The sequence below is a fragment of the Zootoca vivipara genome, chromosome 5 (assembly GCF_965207765.1).
Source record: "Zootoca vivipara chromosome 5, rZooViv2.hap1.1, whole genome shotgun sequence".
Lineage (NCBI taxonomy): Eukaryota > Metazoa > Chordata > Lepidosauria > Squamata > Lacertidae > Zootoca > Zootoca vivipara.
The window spans coordinates 95,863,374-95,885,121 of NC_142588.1; the positions used below are offsets into that span (position 1 = coordinate 95,863,374).

The 21,748-nt window shown below is 47.3% G+C and overlaps 1 protein-coding gene across 2 annotated transcripts in view; it reads right to left on the reverse strand.

Moving 5' to 3' along the window:
- TPRG1 (tumor protein p63 regulated 1) overlaps window positions 1-4,877 on the reverse strand; it is a 42,592-nt gene extending 37,715 nt beyond the window's left edge. The window contains exon 1 of one of the 2 annotated variants that reach the window (XM_060274257.2): window positions 4,720-4,877. The gene's annotated coding sequence lies outside the window, so the exon portion shown is untranslated. The remainder of the gene's footprint in view (window positions 1-4,719) is intronic. The other variant, XM_060274258.2, reaches the window with a different exon arrangement.
- Window positions 4,878-21,748: the final 16,871 nt, after the last annotated feature.

The window sequence follows — 21,748 nt, forward strand, 5'->3', positions numbered from 1 at the left end:
CCTGGTTTAGCCAGTTGGTCCAGGCTGTTTCCCAGATATCCATCTACTTTGTATCCAGAAGGTTCAAATACCCAGCATGTCCACTTAAAAGTCTCACAGGCACCAGATGTTGTTAATTACCTTTCTCTGCTGGGGACCCCTGAGCTTCTGCCAGCTGGAGCAGGCAATATTGGGCTAGATAGGTCAATGGACTGGCTTAGTGTAAGGTGACTTCATGCAATCATGAGGTCTCCCATCCTGCCACTGACCATACCTGGGAACACAGCTAGGCACCCAGAGATCATAGAATCATAGAGTTGGAAGAGACCACAAGGGCCATCCAGTCCAACCCCCTGCCAAGCAGGAAACACCATCCAAGCATTCTCATAGCTGCCACGTTTTCCCTTTTCTCGCAAGGAAGCCTATTCAGCATAAGGGAATTTCCCTTAAAAAAAGGGAGAACTTGGCAGCTATGCATTCTTGACATATGCCTGTCAAGCCTGTGCTTAAAGACCTCCAAAGAAGGAGACTCCGCCACACTCCTTGGCAGCAAAATCCACTGTCGAACAGCTCTTACTGTCAGGAAGTTCTTCCTAATGTTGAGGTGGAATCTTCTTTCTTGTAGCTTGAATCCATTGCTCCGTGTCCGCTTCTCTGGGTAGGGCTGACCAATCTCTGCTAACACATTCAGTGACCTTAAATAGCTATCAGGGGTGTGGACCTAAGAATTGACTCAGCGATCGCCTTCCTGGGTAAACAAGGCCTTGCTGTTTGGAGAGAGCCAAGGCAAACTTAGCTTTTCAGGTGTCGTTCATGACAAGCTCTTGGCGGGCGAGTTCGGTTCCAAGGTTTTGGTACTAGGACATAAGGCCCTGTGCGGCTGGGGGCCAGGTGACATGAGAAACCACCTAAATACCCAGTAGGTCACTGCATTCTGCAGAAGCGTTTCTCTTCCAAGTCCCGGAAAAATCAGAAACTTGCTCTACAGGAAGTGGGAGCAAGGCTCTCAGTGTGGCTTCCCCTGTTTGGGGGAACAGGGTCCACGTTGAGATACAACAGGCACCATAAAGACATAAGGAGAGTTTGCTGGATCAGGCAGGTAGCCCATCTAGTCTGGCATCCTGTTCTCACAGGGGACGACCAGATGCCTCTGTTAGGAAACCCACAAGGAGGATCTGGGCACAAGAACCTTCTCCCCTCCTGTGGTTTCCAGCATCTGGCATTCAGGAGCATTGCCTTCTCCAGCCATGGAGGCAGAGCAGAGCCAGCCTGGCTAGGAGCCTTCAAGAGTCTTTTCCTCCTCCATGAATTTGTCTAAACCTCTTTTAAAATAATCTAGGTTCATGGCCATCCCTGCTTCCTGCAGGAGGGAGTTCCCTAGTTTCCCCTATGCGCTGCATAAAGAAGGACTTTCGTTTCTATCTGCGCTTTCTAGAAAGAATTGGAAGACTTTTTTCCCCAAAAAGCTTTTCCAACTGGTCACCTATCTCAAGTGGTTGTTGTTTGTACTGTTTTGAAAACTATTTTAGCTCTTTTTATGGTTTGTTTGCAAATCACCCTGAGACACATGCCCAAGGCAATTCGTGCATTTATTTATTTAATAGGCACAGCAAATATTTTCCGTTGTGTAGATGACCCGTCCCTGAGCAGGACCACAGAATGAGCTTCCATCCCAGTACCTCTTCTGTTCAATTGAGTCCTCTCTGCTCACCTGGCAAGGTACTCTGCGCCTGCTCAGAGGCACCGTCGCCTTTCCTATTGTTTTCCTCCCCCTTGCAGAGTCCTGGTATCAAAAGCATGTTCTGATGCCCAACCTTAACTCCTGCCCCTTCCGGCTTCATTATACCCATTTCGCAGATTCACATCCTGGCCCTGAGGCTACTCCTTAGAGCAAGGCAAACCATGCCTTGAGCAACACCTCTGTGAGGCACGTGGTGAGGCCTGGACAGCTGCATGCCATTTATTTGGGCCCCTCCCTAGATGGCACCCCTCCATTGCTCCCCATCAGACCCACAGCCTTCTCCGCATCCTCGCTGAGTTCACCTTCCGCCAACATCCCTCCTTCCTTTGCAAAGCATCTCAGCATCTCCCTGGCATCGCTTTGTGGGCTGTTGCTGCAAAGTCAGAGTGACCTCTGCCTGCAAGCTCTCCTGGCACTGGCTGGGACCCTGGAGGGGAAACACTTAACAATATTGCCTCGAGAGGGAGAGTCGTCTCACTGCCATTAGCTAATATTCAATGTCCCAGAGTTTGGCAAGGCTGAGCTCTGGAGGAGGCCAGCGGCCGGCCAGCAGGTGGAAGGGAGCAGAGCTCAAAAGAGAAGAGGAGGCGATTTGGATAGCCTGGCCTGTGCCCCCATCTCACCAGTTCCAGAATTGTAGCTTGATATATACACTGGGATTGTCCCCCCCCCCTCCGCCATTTTGCATCTAAAAAATGTAAGGACAGAATGAAAGTTTGCTGGATCAGGCCAATGGCCCATCTAGTCCAGCATCCTGTTCTCACAATGGCCAGCCAGATGCCTCAGTGGGAAACCTGCAAGCAGGATTCGAACATGAGAGCAACTCTCCCCTCCTGCGGTTTCCAGAAACTGGTATTCAGAAGCATCGCTGCAACCGCAGCCATCGGCAGCCCTCTCCTCCTCCGTGAATCGGTCAAATCCTCGTTTAAAGCTACCCAAGGTGGTGGCCATCGCTGCCCCTTGTGGGAGGGAGTTCCACAGGTTAACTATGGACTTATTCCTGCATTGACTAGGGGGTTGGGCTGGATGACCCTTGGGATCCCTTCCAATTTTACGATTCCACAACTTCATGTAGAAGTATTTCATTGAATTATTAGATATCTCCGAGTTCTTGCATTGCGCAAAAAGAGACTCCCCCACACCCCATATCTGCTCTTGGTCTCCCTCCATGCCCTCCACATGCAGGGCCAGGAGAAGCAAGAAATTTCCACTGCCCAGGTAGAAATCATTGTGTTGACAGGACAATTGGCTTCTTCTCCCAACAGCCCTCGGCCCAACCTGAAATGTGTTTTGCACAATCTAAGTCTGCCTGGACCCACTTTAGGCTGGCTGCAAGAGTCAGACCTTTCCACCATCCTCAGGTTTTTCTGCCCTCCCTCCCACAAGCCATCTTAAAAAACCATATTGTTTCCTTTAATATCCAACCTCAAGGAACCCCAATGCTCGCCTGATATTTATTGCTGATCCCAACCAAGCTGTGACTCGGCTGTGACTTTTGAATTCTTCCTAACGGAGCAACGGAGCTCACTAGGCAAATTTTACGTAACTTCGTTGCTTAATCTGCTTCCTCTCAGATTAAACTACCTCGCAGGTTGGTTGTGAAGCTCAAATGAGATAATTCGGTTATAAATAAATGGGGAGGGGAGAGAGAGAACGCATGCACGATATTTGGGGCTGGATTCTCCCCCGACCAAAAAATTTCCATTATTATATTCTCACAACGACCCTGTGAAGCAGGTCAAGCCAAGAGTGTCAAGTGTGCTGGCCTGTTCAGCAAGCAGCTGTTTCGGACTCAGAGGAAAATCTGCAGTGCCCTGAAGACACACACACACACACACACACACACACCATCTCTCAGTGCAGGGACAGTGTGGTGCAATGGTTACACATCACTTGGGAAGACAGGCGAACTAATATCAGTGTACTGGAAGAAGCAAAGATTGCCAGCGTCGAAGCAATGATTTGTCAACATCAACTTCGTTGGACTGGTCATGTTGTGTGGATGCCTGATGATCGTCTTCCAAAGCAACTACTCTATTCCAAACTTAGAAATGGAAAGTGTAATGCTGGTGGTCAACAAGAGAGGTTTAAAAACAGTCTCAAGGCAAATTTTAAAACATGTAGTATAAACACCAATAATTGGGAAACACTGGCCTGCAAGAGCTCCAACTGGAGAACAGCCTTTACCAAAGGTGCCATGGCTTTGAAGAAAGAAGATTCCACCTAAACATTAGAAAGAACTTCCTGACACTAAGAGCTGTTCAACAGTGGAATTTGCTACCAAGGAGTGTGGTGGAGTCTCCTTCTTTGGAGGTCTTTAAGCGGAGGCTTGACGGCCATATGTCAAGAATGCTTTGATGGTGTTTCCTGCTCGGCAGGGGGTTGGACTGGATGGCCCTTGTGGTCTCTTCCAACTCTATGAGTCTATGATTCTATGATTCTACACTCAAACTCAGGACGCAAGGGAGAAACGTGCTAAGAGGAGGAAGGCACGCTTGGCAAATCCACACCGTGATCAACTCCCGCCCAGAAACCAATGTCCCCGCTGTGGAAGGACGTGTGGATCCAGAACTGGCCTCCACAGTCACTCACGGACTCATTGTTAAAACCGTGTTTATGGAAGACAATCTTAATCGGCTACGAGGGATCACCAAAGAAGAAGGAGAGTGTCAGACGAAGATGTGGGAGACCAGGGTTCGAATTCCCGCTCGGCCACGGAGCTCATTGGGTGTAACCTTGGGACAGCTCCTTATTCTCAGCCTAACCTACCTCACAGGGTTGTCATGGGAGGAAGAGAACAATGTATGCCGACTGCGGCTCCTTGGAGAAAAAAACGTGGGATAGAATTGCAATCTCTCTTTCTCTCTCAATCTCTCTCTCTTCCACACACACAAATTCACACACCTCTTCTCCTGACAGCGCTACGACAGCTTCACCTTTCCAAAGGAGAAACTTTTAAAGAGTAACTGCAAGGAGGAGAGACCCCCGGCTGCCCTTACCTGCGTCAGGTGCTCAGCAACTTCTCTGCACGGGTCCGCAGTGGGACAAAGGCTCAGGTTACTTGCCCAAACTGCCCTGCCGGGTCAGAGAAGCCTGATAAGGAAGTGCAAAAGAGTGGCTTGCTGGGAGCCGGGGAGGCTGGCCAAGGTGTTCCCACGTAGTCAGGTGTCAGGGGAGGAGGGCTGGATCTGCTCCCTTTGTTATCAAGGCCACACAGGTGCGGAAGAAGCCCTCATTGGCACCTGGGTTGGGAGAGGGTGGAACCCCGGGTCAGTTTGCACCTGTTTGGTTTGCAAGGTGCAGCTCTGGGTGAAGGAAAGGCAACGCCCTGAGCCAAAAAAGATAAAAACGGGGATGGTTGCATGGGGCTCCTGCAAATCTTCCAAGCAAGCATATGCTTTTGGAATTTTAATTAGTGAGATTTGCAGGTATAGGGCGGAATATAAATTTAATTAATTAATTTCAGGGTGGTTCACAACATATAAAGCAATATAAAAACACAAAATGCACAATAAAAAAACACAGCCCAAATATCCATGCCACCTTGCCGAAGCCCTATTTCTCTGGTGGCCAGAAATTAAACTTGGAAAGTGTGAAGTAGCACCTCTGAGCTTGCACAAAGTGCATGGCTTGCAAAAAGACCGTGGCGCTTCCCCCCGCCCCACGCGCCCAGCCCACAACTTTGTAAATGTGTGTGAAGGTGTCGTGCCCAGAATAAACCTCTCCCAGCCCCCCGACAGGGAATCTGGAGCGTTTGCTGCTCTTACCAAGATTTAAGGGAGAATTGCATGCAAATGAGGGGAGCGTTCGCAAAAGTCAGTCGTAGCAGAGTTCACAGGCCACAGGCACATTCCGAGTGGGAAGGAACAGGATCGCCAACTTTAGTTTTCATGACCAGTAGCTGAGCCCTTTGATGGTATGTTTGTTTGTTTGTTATTATGGCTAAACAGCCAGCACCCGCCCTTGGAAGGTAAAGGTCGCAGCAAACTTCAGCTGCCCATTCCTGCCCATTCGGTTAAAGGCACAAGAGCACTCCAGGTCTTCCCTATGGCGAAGGTGGCAACCTGCCCAGGCAAGCAGCAATAGAATGACAGAGGGTCATCTAGTCCAACCCCCTGCCATACAGGAATCTTTGGGCCAACGTGGGGCTTGATCCCATGTCCCTGAAATTAAGAGCCTCATGTTCTACCGACAGAGCTATCGCTGCAAACATGCATTTTATGCCATCGGCATTTTGAACACATCCCAAATCAGCTGGTGGTGGTGGTTGTGTTTTTTTTTTTTTAAAAAAAACATTTCTGGTATTTTGTTTATTTCATAAAATTTATATACGATTTGCAATTTAAAAACAAAACACAAAACTTCACAGAATAAATACTTTTAACATTTTTTAAAAAAATTAACCAGAAATGAACTAAAAGCACATCAGTGTTCCAAGATATCTGGGAATTCTGGTCTAAACAAAAATGTTTTTAGCAGACAGGGGAAAGAGTACAATGAAGGCACCTGTCTGATATCAAGAGGCAGGGAGTTCCACAGTTTAGGTGCCACCACACTAAAGCATAGATGCCACCGTTTATGTAATGTATTCATTTGTTGTTGTTTTTTTACACCACTTGAGCCTTTTCATGATTAGTGGCCTAAAAGAATTGTGAAATAAACAGATATCTTTGGCCTGCCCCAAACACAGCGCTCACCTGCCTCTAGGGTGGCCAGTGGCTGATCTGCACAGATTGTCCTCTAGTCTAGGGAAACCCTCTAAGGGGATGGAGGAACGGTTGCAGCAGTTTGGGCTTTCCAATTTAGAGAAAAGGTTGTAAAAGGGGAAGCAGGATCTGCTGGGGTGTTCGTCCTGTGAGGCTGCCCCCCCAAAAAAAATATTGTGCTCAGGTTGTACATATGTGCAAATAAAACCAGATATCCCAAAGCCTCTACAGTTTCTGCCAAGTTTCATTGCAAGGAAATTCGCCTGGAGCTCCAGGGGTCTCTCACCGCTTAGAGATTGGGGGCAGCAAGTAGCAGTAGGACCCATTTGCACATATTATATGCATTTGTAGACACTACTCTATATATAATTTTACGTGCATCTACACTCCTGGGTTCCTAAAGCAACCAGCACATAAACAGATACATACAGCATATATATATGTAAAAACATATAAAATACTTAGCTATTAATAATTATAATTTATGCTGAAGAAATGCAGAAGAGAATGAAGCTTGAGTCATTTATTTGCATTGCATGCATAATTTTGCATATAACTAGCAGGGCTTTTTTCCCCTAAATGTTTTTATTAAAGTTTTCCAACAAAGTTTAACATATTCAATACTAAATTAAAAAACTCCACAAATTACATTTTATATTTTCTATACCCCCCCCCCAAACTTCCCCCAACTTCCCTTTCTGGTTTATCACATATTCATTTCTTCTGCCTATAATTTCATATACCTTACATACTGAAATTAAGATTATACCTTATTAACATTTTCTTAACATTTCCCCCTCATATTTATATTTTCTGTTTATATTAATTGATTGTAAGTGTCTTAATCAAATCCTGCAAGTGAGTTCATTTCAGTGCATAGTTTCTGTATATACATCATGAAAAGTTCCCAGCATTTAACTAGCAGGGCTTTTACAGTATCAATCTGCTAGGGCCAGGGCCTTTTCAGTATTGGCCCCAACTTGGTGGAACGCTCTTTCACAGGAGACCAGTGCCCTGCGGGATTTGTCATTTTTCCACAGGGCCTGCAAGACAGAGCTGTTCCACCTGGCCTTTGGGCTGGACTTCGTCTGACCCCTGTGTTTTCCTCCCTCATGGCTTGGATTTATGGACTACAGTACTGAAAATGAGGCTGCATTTTAAATTTTACTATTGTATTTTAATCTGTATTTTAATTAATTGCTTTTTATGTTTTATTGTAATTTTATTGGTGTTAGCCGCCCTGAGCCCGGTTTTGACTGGGGAGGGCGGGGTATAAATAAAATTATTATTATTATTATTATTATTATTATTATTATTATTATTATTATTATTATTCAAGAACAACAGCAACAACAACCAAGGGACATAGATGTAAGAGGGTGCTCATTACAAGAGGTGGTCTGTGGGCACGGCTTCCTCAGGCTGAAATTCCCCTCCCACAGCAGCTCACTTAGACTCAGAGAGTCGTAGGGTTGCCAAGGGCTCCCGGGGGGTCATCTATCCCAACCCGCTGCAATGCAGGACTCGCACTCGAACTATTTGGCCAGGACTTGCAGAATGCAAGCTCTGTGCTTGCTAGTTGCACGGCTGAAAGCACTGCAGTGCTGGGCCGCTTTTCTGTGAATGAAAAGGACTCATCTGCCTTGAGCTCTTTGGCTTTTTGTGAATTGGCTGGATGTCTTTGTGTTGACCTTTCCCTTAAGTCTCAATACCTCAATGTATCCAGAAGATGGCAGCAGACGGCTGCCCATCGGCTGGTGTGGATATGCAGGGGAACCTGGTGATATACTGTATTTCATTCCTTGTCCTCTTATTCCTTTTCCTAAAATAAAAATAAAAATGAGTAGGGCTGTTATAGGTGTTCTGGACCCCTTCCCCATTTAGAGATCCATCGGGCCTCCAGGCCGACCCCCTCCCCACTTCAGCGGTGCTTTCCGTCCTCTTCCATGCCTGTCCCAAACACTTGTTCCTTCCTAAGCATCTAGATTTTTCCAAACTGAAAACCTGTAGCCAAAGAACAGATGGCACCCGGACAGAAACTTTATGACTATCGATCGCTGCTGGCAAAAGGAAGAGGTCTGGGACTTTGGCAAGGAGTTTTTGAGAGATGGGCTGACTTATCAATGAAAGTATAAATGATGTGAGTTGCTCAGTTTTAGCTGCTGGGCAGCCTGCAGAGAAAGAGGCCAGGTTTTGCACCTTGCAAACAGGCCTGCAGTTCTGTGTGAGCAGAGAAAAGCTCTCTCTCTCTCTCTCTCTCTCTCTCTCTCTCTCTCTCTCTCTCTCTCTCTCTCTCTCTCTGTGTGTGTGTGAAATAAAAGGCACCATTTATCCACCACCCAAGATCAAAGGAAGGGGCCATGGTGCAGTCAATGGTCCCTTTTGTAGAAAGGTTAAAATTGTAGATCAGGAAGTGGTCATCTGTTCCAACCCCCTGCAATGCAGGAATCTCTGCTTAAAAACCTCCAAGGAAGGAGAGTCCACCACCTTCTGAAGGAGACCGTTCCACTGTGGAACCGCTCTTACTTTCAGGTAGTTTCTTCTGATGTTTAGTCGGAAACTTCTTTCTCGTAACTTGAAGCCACGGGTTCGAGTCCTCCCCTCCAGAGCAGGAAAAAACAAGTTTGTTGCCTTTTCCAAGTGACAGCCCTTCAGATATTTGAAGATGGCTCTCAGATCTTTTTTCCATCGCCTCTTTCCCAGGCTAAACACAGCCAGTTCCTTCAAGCGTTCCTCATCAGGCTTAGTTTCCAGACCCTTGATCATCTTGGTCGCCCTGCTCTGCACACCTTGTCAATATCCTTAATTTGTGGTGCCCAGAACTGGAAACAGTACTCCAGGCGTGGTCTGACCAAGGCAGAATAGAGCAGTACAATGACTTCCCTTGATCTGGACACTCGATTTGGGATGTTGATGCAGCCTAGAAGAGCCTTTGCTTTTTTTGCTGCTGCATCACACTGTGGACTCATGTTCAGCTTGTGGTCCACTAAAACCCCTAGATCCTTTTCTCATGTTCTACTAGTTGAGCTAGGAGAGGCACTGGAGAGACTGCACTGCTTGGAGGTGTTTGGGGTTGTTAATGCCTGTGCTGGCAGAGGGCTGATGCGAGTTGTAGTCTGAAATGTCTGGAGGGCACCAGGTTGGTGAAAACTGGAGGGGACAATGCCTGGCTAGACTCAGCATGAGTCAGCGTCGAGAGTTCGTCTCTGTCAGGCTTTCGTGAATGAATTGCTTCTGGCAACTTCTGGCAACGGGGAAAGCTTCCCGAGTTCTTGTGCAACCTGCTCTGTGCTGCTATTGATTCCTCTCAGATATATGGCCTTCTCTCTGAGAGATGATGCCTGGTCTTTTGGGACGCGGGTGGCGCTGTGGGTTAAACCACAGAGCCTAGGGCTTGCCGATCAGAAGGTTGGCGGTTCGAATCCCTGTGACGGGGTGAGCTCCCGTTGCTCGGTCCCAGCTCCTGCCAACCTAGCAGTTCGAAAGCACATCAAAGTGCAAGTAGATAAATAGGAACCGCTACAGCGGGAAGGTAAACGGCGTTTCCGTGTGCTGCTCTGGTTTGCCAGAAGTGGCTTTGTCATGCTGGCCACATGACCTGGAAGCTATACGCCGGCTCCCTCGGCCAATAACGCGAGATGAGCACCGCAACCCCAGGGTCAGTCACGACTGGACCTAATGGTCAGGAGTCCCTTTACCTTTACCTTTAACTGGCCCATTGATCAGGGGCAAACTACTCTGGGATCAGCTCCCCTCAAAATCAAGATCCCTAAAGCCGCATCCTATCCATATTTAGCTTCCAGGAGTCAAACTCAGTGGGACTTAATCTGAGCAACATCAGCTTCCCCAAACCTGAAACCCACCAGAATTGAAGGCAAAAGACTGTAGGTTGTCAGGAGTATTTTCTCTATTGATTTCTGTATTTATTAATGTGTTTCTATCCCACCTTTTTCTCCAAGGAGCTCAAGGCGGAGTACAGGGTTCCCCCCCACCACTTCCTCCTTCCATAGAATCATAGAATCATAGAGTTGGAAGAGACCACAAGGGCCATCCAGTCCAACCCATAGCTGCCAAGTTATCCCTTTTTTACAGGGATTTTCCCTTATGCTGAATAGGCTTCCTCGCGAGAAAAGGGAAAACACAATCAAAGCATTCCTGACATATGCCCGTCAAGCCTCCGCTTAAAGACCTCCAAAGAAGGAGACTCCATCTTTACAACAACATCCCTGCAAGGTAGGCTTAGAAAGTTGGTGTGACTTTTAACCTGTTTCCATATTTTTACTTTGTGTGTGTTTGAAACTGCTGTATATATTCCTTAGAAGCATAAAATTCTATTGGAACCAGTAGGAAGAGGCCCTGAGGGTCCTCTAGTCCCGTGCAGTGCAGGAATCTTTTGCCCAACGTGGGTCTCAAACCCAGGACCCTGAGGTTAAGAAACTCATGCTCTTATCAACTGAGCTACGGAGATGCAATTTTATTGTTTTATCAGTTTGTAAACCACTTTGAAGTTTTGTTTTTTACAATCAAGTGGGGAATAAATTTTATGAAATGAATAAATAGCTTGGAGCTGAAAAAGGCAATGACTGGTGCGAAGCTCACCCAGTGAGAGCTTCCTAGCCAAGCGGGGATTCGAACCCAGGTCTCTCCCAGGTCCTAGTCTGAGGTGGAATCTAGACACATATAAAAAACACTGTAACAACAACATTTGCCTTAAGCTCACATCGCCACCTAGTGTCACATTTGTATGATGCACTTAAAATGCACTTAAAACATTTCATTTGCAGCTGTACTGTATAGCCGAGTCCTGACGCTCTGACCACTAGGCCACACTGGCTGGGGTTGGCTGCATTGGATCCTACTTTCTGGCAGTGAGAAGGAGACAAGGAGGGCAGGATGCATGCCAGTTCATTATTATCAAGTAAGAAAAGATGTAAGCTGATCTCACCTCCCCCCCCCTCTCACACACAAACCTTCCTTCTTCTGCTCAGTTTGCCAGAAGATTTTGTCCCCATTGCAAAGGCAGAGAGCCAGCATTATTTGTATAAAGGCTCAAGAGATAAGTGCAGGTTAAACAGGGTGAACTATGTCCGCATCAGAGATGAGGTTTATATCCACTTCCATTTATTAAGTGTGCGAACCTCTGACATGCCACTCAAAAGCTGAGTTGGAATATGCCCCCCGCTTTTTCAATTAGTGGGCTCCTCCAGAATCCTGATTTGCTTGCACAAAGCTTACATGGTGCTCAAACTGTGTCCGCTCTTTATTGTTTGCTAAACTGTGGAACTCCCTGCCACAGGAGACAGTGATGGCCACCAACCTGGGTGGCTTTGAAAGAGGACTGGGCAGATTCATAAAGGAGGAGAGGGCTATTGATGGCTACCAGGCATCAATACTTCAGAAAACTGGAAAACCACAGGAGGGGAGAGTGGTTCTTGTGCTAGAATCCTGCTTGTGGGTCTCTCCAATGTTCTTGTGATGTTCTGATTTGTTTACGGGGCAGTTACACAACAAGGAATGTTCCATCCTGAATTGCTTTCAGGGTGTTGGCCTGACTTCCCATTAATCATTGGTTCATCCCACACTTTTCAGTCTCTGTGTCTGTCGTCCTCCTTACCAGAAACAGGAGTGTCCCTGTTTCATTGAATTTGCACCAGGGCGAAAGGGCCCCTTAATTCACTTTAACTGTGCAGACCCAAAGATTATTTGTTAAGTATTGATTGCATTTCTTTCCCAGTCTTTTCTCCAAGGAGCTGGGGGAGGCCGAGAGGAGATAGGACAGCTGCCTTCAAATATCTCCAAGGCTGTCCCATGGAAGATGGAACAAGCTCATTTTCAGCTGGTCCAGAATGCAGGGCCTGAACCAAGGGATTCAAATTATAGAATCATAGAATCATAGAATCATAGAGTTGGAAGAGACCACAAGGGTCATCCAGTCCAACCCCCTGCCAAGCAGGAAACACCACCAAAGCATTCTTGACATATGCCTGTCAAGCCTCTGCTTAAAGACCTCCAAAGAAGGAGACTCCACCACACTCCTTGGTAGCAAATTCCACTGCCGAACAGCTCTTACTGTCAGGAAGTTCTTCCTAATGTTGAGGTGGAATCTTCTTTCTTGTAGTTTGAATCCATTGCTCCGTGTCCGCTTCTCTGGAGCAGCAGGAAACAACCTTTCTCCCTCCTCCATATGACATCCTTTCATATATTTGAACATGGCTATCATATCACCCCTTAACCTTCTCTTCTCCAGGCTAAACATACCCAGTTCCCTAAGCCGTTCCTCATAAGGCATCGTTTCCAGGCCTTTGACCACTTTGGTTGCCCTCTTCTGGACACGTTCCAGCTTGTCAGTATCCTTCTTGAACTGTGGTGCCCAGAACTGGACACAGTACTGCAGGTGAGGTCTGACCAGAGCAGAATACAGTGGTATTATTACTTCCCTAGATCTAGAATTATAGGAAAGGAGATTCCAATTATAGGAAAGGAGATTCCGACTAACATAAGGAGAGATTGTGGGATCAGGCCAATAGCCCACCTAGGCAAGCATCCTGTTCTCACAGTGGCCAACCAGATGCCTCCACCGGGGAACCCACAAACAGGATGCAAGCACGAGAACAACACTCTCCCTTCCTGTCGCTTCCAGCAACTGGTATTCAGAAGCATCGCTGCCTCCAGCTGTGGAGGTAGAGAATGGTCACCCTGGCTAGGAGCCATTGATAGCCCTAGACATCGGTAAGGACAGTGGAATGGACTTCCTCAGAAGTTGGTGGAATCTCCTTCCGTGGAGGTCCTGAATCAGAGGTTGGATGGTCACCTGTCAGGGATTCCTTGGCTGTGATTCCTGCATTGCAGGGGGGTGGACTAGATGACCCATTGGTGTCCCCTGCCAACTCCGCAATTCTATGATTCTGTAACCCAGTGGCGACTCACAGGGAGCACCACTAGCTGCAGACCTCGGTTCACACTGGCTCTGGATTGCCGCCAGCCTGTTTGCTCCTGTGTTTGTTTTGGCAAGGATCCTGGGCATTTTAGCTGATTGCTTTGTACAGAGCATCCGTCTTAGCTAATACTGTCGGTCCCCCAAATAGCCGGGTGACACTTTAGAAAATAAGCATGGAAGGCAAAAGCTGGGGTTTGCGTTTGCCGACGTCTTGTTGTTCCTCAGGACGCTTCCTCCCAGAACTTGCCAGTTCTCTCCAACGATGACATATCAGGAGAGGCCAGGTGGAGTTGATCTGTAAGCGTTCCTTTTCTGCCTCGAAAATCGGGATTTTTCCAGCAGGTGTAAACAGGCCCAAGGTCAAACCTGTGCTCCATCTGGTTCAAATGCTGCCTACGTTGAATCTCAGCGGCAACCGTGGAATCTCCGAGCGCGACCTTGAGATGCTGGGGTTTGGATCTGGGACCAGTGGGATTGGTAGGGCGAAAGACAAGGAGACTAACAGTAGGGGGCGCCAGAGCTGGCGATAGGCAGAGCCAAAGAATTCTCATTCTGTCCCCATCCTCCTCCTGCCTGCCTGCCAAGATCTTCAAGGGCAAGGCTGAGATGGAGGAGGAGGAAGCTGGGAGCCTGGTCCACCCCTGGACCAGTTTCAGGAGAGATAAAAGAAAGGACTTCTTCGTGCAGCGCATCATTAAACTGTGGAACTCCCACCCACAGGAGGCAGTGTGGGCCACCAACCTAGATGGCTTTGAAAGAGGATGAGACAAATTCACGGAGAAGAGGACTTATCAGGATGGCTCTGCTCTGCCTCCATGGATGGAGGCCGTGATGCTTCTGAATCCCAGTTGCTGGAAACCACAGGAAGGGAGAGGGCTCTTGTGCTCAGATCCTGCTTGTGGACTTCCCAGGGGCATCTGGTTGGCCACTGTGAGAACAGGATGCTGGACTAGATGGGCCACTGGCCTGATCCAGCAGGATCTTCTGATGTTCTTTAGTAAGGAGATAGGCTCAGGGCTGGCTGATGGCAGGCAGGTTGACAGAACAACGTCTCATCTTCCCTCCTCCTTCTGCCTGGGACCTTTTGCACACAGAGCAGGTGGTGCTGGAGTCACTGATCCTTCCCCCCCCCCTATTTTTTTTATCCCTGCCTCTCCAGTGAAACAGCTGTCTGACAGATGAGTGCCACTTCTGGCAAAATAAAAGCCCTCTTCTCTTTCATTCCTACTCCGCAAAATTAGAACCATTTCGAAACATCCCCGCGGGGAAACACACATATGAAATCTATGGAGCAGGTGTTATACAGAAGAGGTCCAGGTAGAAATTGTCGATAATAGAGAGGGAGTGGATGGGCTGAGCGCTGATCCGTGAGCTGAGAAGGCAATTTTCTGCTCACCTGCCATTTGTCTGCCTTGGTGACTGTCATCTCGGGCACTAAGGAGGTGTCATTTCCTGGCTGGAACAGGTATTTGCAACATTCGCAACAAAACAAAAGCTCAAGGGCTGCAGAGCATTTAGCTGTTTCATTCAGGTTGGAGGCTTGCTGTGTTTGGGTTCAGGATGCAACAGCTTCGGAACATAGGAGGCTGCCTTATCTAGACTCAAACCATGAGCCCGTTTAAGCTTAGTATTGCCTGCACTGGCTGGCAGAGGCTCTCCAAGGTTTCAGGAAAGAGCCTCTCCCAACGCTACCTGGATATTCCATGGCAAATTAAATCTTGGACTTTCTTCGTGCAAGGAAGATGCACCCTGGTTAGTGAAGATGGGGGAGGGGATTAACTCTTTGACCCCTCGCTGCTGCCTCGGATAAGGGTCCTCCATGCTTGCTATGTGCATTAGCAAAATAGCTCCTTCCACTGGTGCAAATGGAAGTATATCCTATAATGCAAATGGCAGTCCCAAAGGGATAGAACTGGTTTGGGACCACAATGGTATGGAAAGTGTTAAAGCCAGGACACACACACACACACACACACACACACACACACACACACACACACACCAATGCACCTGCTGGATCCATCTAGTCTATCGTCCTGTTCTCACAGCAGCCAACTAGGAGTTTTGGTAGACCACAAACTTGACATGAGTCAGCAGTGTGATGCAGCAGCTAAAAAAGCCAATGCAATTCTGGGCTGCATCAATAGGAGTATAGCATCTAGATCTAGGGAAGTAATAGTACCACTGTATACTGCTCTGGTCAGACCTCACCTGGAGTACTGTGTCCAGTTCTGGGCACCACAGTTCAAGAAGGATACTGACAAACTGGAACGTGTCCAGAGGAGGGTAACCAAAATGGTCATAGGCCTGGAAAGGATGCCTTATGAGGAACGGCTTAGGGAGCTGGGTATGTTTAGCCCGGAGAAGAGAAGGTTAAGGGGTGATATGATAGCCATGTTCAAATATATCAAAGGATGTCATATGAAGGAGGGAGAAAGATTGTTTTCTGCTGCTCCAGAGAAGCGGACACGGAGCAATGGATTCAAACTACAAGAAAGAAGATTCCACCTAAACATTAGGAAGAACTTCCTGACAGTAAGAGCTGTTCGGCAGTGGAATTTGCTGCCAAGGAGTGTGGTGGAGTCTCCTTCTTTGGAGGTCTTTAAGCAGAGGCTTGACAGCCATATGTCAAGAATGCTTTGGTGGTGTTGCCTGCTTGGCAGGGGGTTGGACTGGATGGCCCTTGTGGTCTCTTCCAACTCTATGATTCTATGATTCTATAACTAGAAGCCTATGAGAAACCAGCAAGCAGGATTCCAACACAAGAGCAACTCTCTTCTCCTTTGTTTTCCAGCAACTGGTATTCAGAAGTATTGCTGCCTTTGACTGTGGAAGCAGAGCCATGACGGCTAGTAGCCACTGAGAGCCCTCTCCTCCAAGGAATTATCTTTTAAAGCCATCCCTCTGTCCTGTGGGGGTGAGTTCCACAGTTTAACTCTGCACTGCGTGAAGAAGGGCTTTCATTTATTTGTCCTCCTTTTGTTGATGGCATGCTCAGACTCTCATCATGTTTGGGACCAGGTGCTGTTCATCAGTGACGCCACCTAGGCTGCAGTACCAGCTGTGCCACCTGGCTAAGTGCCCTATCAGCTGATTTCAGGGGCCGATCCTGGCTCTCCTGGACCTTTGATGTCTGAGCAACTCAATGCAGCAGTGGAGACTTTTCTCCATTTCCTCTTTTTTCTGCTTTTTGAAGCCTTAAGCCATTCCCGCCAGTCCTGGGGTAGATCTACATTGGGGGGGGGGGGATGCTATAAGCAAGTAAGTCAGAAATTAGATCATTATAACAAAAGAAAACAACCCCTATGGAAAATCACGTTTTAAATTTTCCTGCTCTCTGGCACCACCTGGTGTTGCATGTTTATAGCACATTCAAATCACTGTTTCTTTACTCACGTAGCTGAGACCCTGGACGACACAAGCTGCCTTTGGTCCTGCATTTGTGGCTCTCCATCCGTCTGCTGGTCTATCAGAGTTCAAATTATTGCGTGAAAACCTTTCTCATGTCTCCCTGTCCACAGAGGTGCGCCAAACTTATGTTCCTATCCCGCTCCACTTTTCCAGAATTATTGGGGGACAGACATGTCAAATGCCTCTCTCGGGTTCCAAAAAATAATGCAAAAGGCCAGGTGGCAGCTGTGTGTGATTTTGTCCTTTTACAGGTACATTCAATGCTGTTTTGGGGATGTGATGTTTACTGCAGCCGGTGTGTGGGCCACTCTGCAAATATTCCAGCTAAGAGACTGTATATAAATATTGTAATAACATTTGATGAGTCAAATGCTAATAGGGAAGAACCATCATACTCATTGTGTAAATGCAGCCTGGTGGGGAATAAAGTACAGCTCTGAGAAGTATCCTTCTATCAAGAAGGATACTGACAAGCTGGAACGTGTCCAGAAGAGGGCAACCAAAATGGTCAAAGGCCTGGAAACGATGCCTTATGAGGAACGGCTTAGGGAGCTGGGTATGTTTAGCCTGGAGAAGAGAAGGTTAAGGGGTGATATGATAGCCATGTTCAAATATATAAAAGAATGTCATATAGAGGAGGGAGAAAGGTTGTTTTCTGCTGCTCCAGAGAAGCGGACACGGAGCAATGGATTCAAACTACAAGAAAGAAGATTCCATCTAAACATTAGGAAGAACTTCCTGACAGTAAGAGCTGTTCGGCAGTGGAATTTGCTACCAAGGAGTGTGGTGGAGTTTTCTTCTTTTGAGGTCTTTAAGCAGAGGCTTGACAGGCATATGTCAAGAATGCTTTGACGGTGTTTCCTGCTTGGCAGGGGGTTGGACTGGATGGCCCTTGTGGTCTCTTCCAACTCTATGATTCTATGATTCTAAGTGATTTGTGGGGTGGGGACCACCAAGGACCACCCCACTGCTCCCCTAGGCTTCCCTCCTTTTCTTTAAAGTCTGCAGCCACAGGCCCATCGAGTCCAACCTCCTCTTCTCACAGTGGCCAGCCAGGTGCCCATTCTGCGGAAACCTGCAAGCAGGATACGAGCTCAGAAGCCCTCTCCCCTTTGGCGGTTTCCAGCAACTGGGATTCGGGAACATTGATACCGCCAACTGTGGAGGGCAGAGCACAGCAAAAATAAATAAATTGTAGTATAAAAAAATATCACAGGACTTCAGCGCCAATTGGAAATGAGGCAGTGTGTGGACCCCAAAATATTGGCATGTGCAGACTGTGCTGTAAGGAGGATTAAACAATATTGCAAGGATTGTAGAGGGAGGAGTTCTTGGTTTGTTTAGCTCGTTTTTATCTTGTATTTTCCATGTTTTAAAGCACCTGAGAGCTACGAAGGAAGGGCAGTATACAAATTTAATTCAGCATCACCACGTATATTCACCCGCCATATACTACCACGAACCTGAATGCACAGTTAAAAGGGTATCTGGAAAGATACCTCCCCACTCAGAAGTTCTTTTTTTCAAAATTAGTTTTTATTAAAGATTTTTTGGGGGGTGATACAAAACAACTGAATGAGCAAGGCAAAGTACATACAGCATCTTCGCTCTCAATTAATAGAGGCTTTTTAAATTTACGTTCAGTATGAGACACTACAGTATTGTCTTAGACATTGAGGGGGGGGGGGGTTGGCAGAAGATATCCCCCAAAATAAGCTGGGCAGTTTTGACCATTCCTGCTGAGAAGTGGGCCTGATCCAAATATCCCCTAGTTTCAATTCACGGGGTCCTTGTAGCAGTTTCAGGGTGGAATTTCCCCCCCCCAATGAACATGGAGGGTGCCTGCATCAGCCTGGCCCAACCCTTTGCCCTCCAGCTGTGTCAGACTACAACTCCCATCACGCCAGTCAGCAAAGCCAGTGGTCTGGGATGATGGGAGTCATCATAGTCCAAACCTGGAGGGCACTAGGTTGGAGAAGGCTGGTGCATGCGTTCCCTTCTATTGGCAGCCACATCCCCAAAGGCAGGCGAGAACCAAGGCAGCTTATTCCAGCAGGAAATAATGGGCTAAATGGTGCAAAAACAGCAGCAACAACTTTGGAAAGGGGAGGCGTTTCCAGAAGAGTAGGGGGGGGGACATCTCTTTCCCCCTACTTCTACTCTGAAAAATTAGAACAATTTCAAAACAAGCGTACGGGATCCGCAAAGCAGTCACCACACACAGGAGAGATTCGGGTGGATATTATATATAATGGAGGGAAAGCAAATGAGCGCTGGTCCGTGAGTCAGGAAGGCAATTTTCTACTCACATGTGATTTGTCTGCCTTAATCAGCGTCATCGCTGCCACCAAGGAGGTGACATTTCCTACCTGCTTGTTAAAGTTACATTAGCAGGTATTTTTAACATTTAGGAAGGAAATAGCTGGAGACCTGGAAAGGTCTGGCTGTTTAGTTCGAGTTGGCTGCTTGCTTGGTCCGAGTTCAGGACGCGGCAAGCTCAGTCTCTCCGAGAGGCTGTTTCAGCCACACTGCACCCCCACCCACCCCCGTCTCCAAATGGGGAACAAAAGCCAGGGGTCTCCAAGCTCAAGCACCACACACACACACACACACACACACACTGCAACTTTTCCCTTGGGTACAACAGAGCACTTCTAAGTCTAATTTCATTGGAGGAATGGGTGGGACTTGGCCTGCTCTGGATCTGCCCACCTCTGGGAACCTCTATGTTTGTTGTTGTTTAGTCGTTTAGTCGTGTCCGACTCTTCGTGACTCCACGGACCATAGCACGCCAGGCACTCCTGTCTTGCACTGCCTCCCACAGTTTGGTCAAACTCATGTTCGTAGCTTCGAGAACACTGTCCAACCATCTTGTCCTCTGACGTCCCCTTCTCCTAGTGCCCTCAATCTTTCCCAACATCAGGGTCTTTTCCAAGGATTCTTCTCTTCTCATGAGGTGGCCAAAGTATTGGAGCCTCAGCTTCACGATCTGTCCTTCCAGGGAGCACTCAGGGCTGATTTCCTTAAGAATGGATAGGTTTGATCTTCTTGCAGTCCATGGGACTCTCAAGAGTCTCCTCCAGCACCATAGTTCAAAAGCATCAATTCTTCGGCGATCAGCCTTCTTTATGGTCCAGCTCTCACTTCCATACATCACTACTGGGAAAACCATAGCTTGAACTATACGGACCTTTGTCGGCAAGGTGATGTCTCTGCTTTTTAAGATGCTGTCTAGGTTTGTCATTGCTTTTCTCCCAAGAAGCAGGCGTCTTTTAATTTCGTGACTGCTGTCACCATCTGCAGTGATCAAGGAGCTCAAGAAAGTAAAATCTCTCACTGCCTCCATTTCTTCCCCTTCTATTTGCCAGGAGGTGATGGGACCAGTGGCCATGATCTTGGTTTTTTTGATGTTGAGCTTCAGACCATATTTTGCGCTCTCCTCTTTCACCCTCATTAAAAGGTTCTTTAATTCCTCCTCGCTTTCTGCCATCAAGGTTGTGTCATCTGCATATCTGAGGTTGTTGATATTTCTTCCGGCAATCTTAATTCCGGCTTGGGATTCATCTAGTCCAGCCTTTCGCATGATGAATTCTGCATATAAGTTAAATAAGCAGGGAGACAATATACAACCTTGTCGTACTCCTTTCCCAATTTTGAACCAATCAGTTGTTCCATATCCAGTTCTAACTGTAGCTTCTTGTCCCACATAGAGATTTCTCAGGAGACAGATGAGGTGATCAGGCACTCCCATTTCTTTAAGAACTTGCCATAGTTTGCTGTGGTCGACACAGTCAAAGGCTTTTGCATAGTCAATGAAGCAGAAGTAGACGTTTTTCTGGAACTCTCTAGCTTTCTCCATAATCCAGCGCATGTTTGCTATTTGGTCTCTGGTTCCTCTGCCCTTTCGAAATCCAGCTTGCACTTCTGGGAGTTCTCGGTCCACATACTGCTTAAGCCTGCCTTGTAGAATTTTAAGCATAACCTTGCTAGCGTGTGAAATGAGCGCAATTGTGCGGTAGTTGGAGCATTCTTTGGCACTGCCCTTCTTTGGAATTGGGATGTAGACTGATCTTCTCCAATCCTCTGGCCATTGCTGAGTTTTCCAAACTTGCTGGCATATTGGGTGTAGCACCTTAACAGCATCATCTTTTAAAATTTTAAATAGTTCAGCTGGAATATCATCACTTCCACTGGCCTTGTTATTAGCAGTGCTTTCTAAGGCCCATTTGACTTCATTCTCCAAGGTGTCTGGCTCAAGGTCAGCAACCAACCTCTATGTTAGATTACTACAATGTGCTATTCGCGGGGCTGCCTTTGAAGACCGTTGAGAAACTACAGCCGGTGCAGAGTTTGATGCCCATATCATTGGCCAAAGCAAGATAGTTTAGAGATAGATCGCCAATTCTGGCAGGGCTGCACTGGTTTCCGATTCATTTCGGGGCTGAATTCAAGGTGTCGTTTTGACCTATAAAGCCTTGTCTACCCCAGGACCTCAAGAACAACCTCTCCTTACATGAACAAACCTTGCACTCATCATCTGAGCCCTTCTCCATGTGCCGCGTCCAAGAGATATATGGAGGGTATCAACATGAGAATGGGTCTTCTCTGAGCTGTCTCCCCGCTTGCGGAATGCTCTCTCCAGGGAACCATGCCTGGTGCAAACACTATGTATTTCGAGGCAAAAACATTTCTTTTCCGCTAGGCCTTTGACTGTTTTTTTTTTTTTTTTTGAGATTCGTGGCTTCCTTCAGTGCCCTTTCAAAAAATATAAAAACCACCCTGTGCACATATATCAGGGAGTATAAGTCCCCTTGAACTTGTCTTCCTTCAGAGTAGACACATGGAGCATTGCAGGCCATGTTTGCATAGGAGCAGGGCCTCTGAGATTGACCAAACTGCGGGAGGCAGTGCAAGACAGGAGTGCCTGGCGTGCTGTGGTCCATGGGGTCACGAAGAGTCGGACACGACTAAACG